We start from the raw sequence: 1,157 nt of genomic DNA on the forward strand, positions 1-1,157 counted from the left end.
TATCAACATTCAGTAAACATTCATTTGCTTATTTGTTGCTGAATTTCTATCACAAACAAATCACTGTACAACCCACTTAGTTCTTTTTATGTATCTCAATTTCATACTCTCTTTCTTCCATCTTACTTTCCTCCACCTCTCCTAACAATTGATTCATAGTGCAACTGCTTTGCAATTGAGGTTTTCCTCCTGTTACATTTTTCAAACCTTTTAATGTCAGTTTCCGTTTCAGCGCTGAATGACCTCATAGGTCCCAGTGCTTGGTCCCAAAACCAAATAGTAATATTCAATCAATCAATCCACAAACAAATTGATTAGATGAGACAGAGAAAGAAGAGAGAGAGAGAGAGAGAGAGAGAAGGAAGGTCTCACCACAAAAGAAATTCTCCCAGAGTCCCAGGTCAAGCTCACTGCTCTAGTTTCCAGATATCGGTCTAAAGCACAGAGGCGCCACCGACAGAAACTCCTGATGGACGGACGAAAAATCATTTATGTGAATCATGGATAGTTGGGAGGCCTCTCTTTTTCTTTCTCCTTCTCTCTCTTTGTTTCTCTCTCTCTCTCTCTCAGCTGGACAGGAGGTCATGGAAATAACAAAGCAATTTGAATTTAAAAGTTTTCTTTTTCTCTATGTTTATCAACGTTGCTGTAAATAAAATTAGCCTATCTATCTATCTATCTATCTATCTATCTATCTATCTTTAGATAAATGAATAGATAATCTATTAAAGTAAATCAAGAGATAGGCAAAGATATTTAGCAATGTTAAGATAAATTCTTTCTCAGGCGCATTAGGCTACATCAAAGATGGCTTCGAAAACAGCAACTTTCCCTCACACAAATAGTAATTAATTTTTATAATCAAACTGCATTAACAAATTAATTATATGCACACTGAAATAAAACTTACCCATAGATTAATTAAGAAGCCTGATGTGGACTCCAGGCTCCAAAACCAGTAAAGAATATGTTTATAGAGAACATTTGTAAATTAGGCTTATAGAAGCCGAACTTTTCCAACCGGCTGGCGCTGGGGAAAGTCAAACTTATTTTTTAACCAATAGTTAGGATTCACGAACTTTGACCTCGGAACTTTGTTTTAGGTCAAATCACTGGGCTGAAATAGAGTATATAGATAAAGATGAAGTTTTTTTAGT

Source organism: Macrobrachium rosenbergii, chromosome 50 (genome assembly GCF_040412425.1).
Source record: "Macrobrachium rosenbergii isolate ZJJX-2024 chromosome 50, ASM4041242v1, whole genome shotgun sequence".
In the NCBI taxonomy this organism is placed as follows: domain Eukaryota; kingdom Metazoa; phylum Arthropoda; class Malacostraca; order Decapoda; family Palaemonidae; genus Macrobrachium; species Macrobrachium rosenbergii.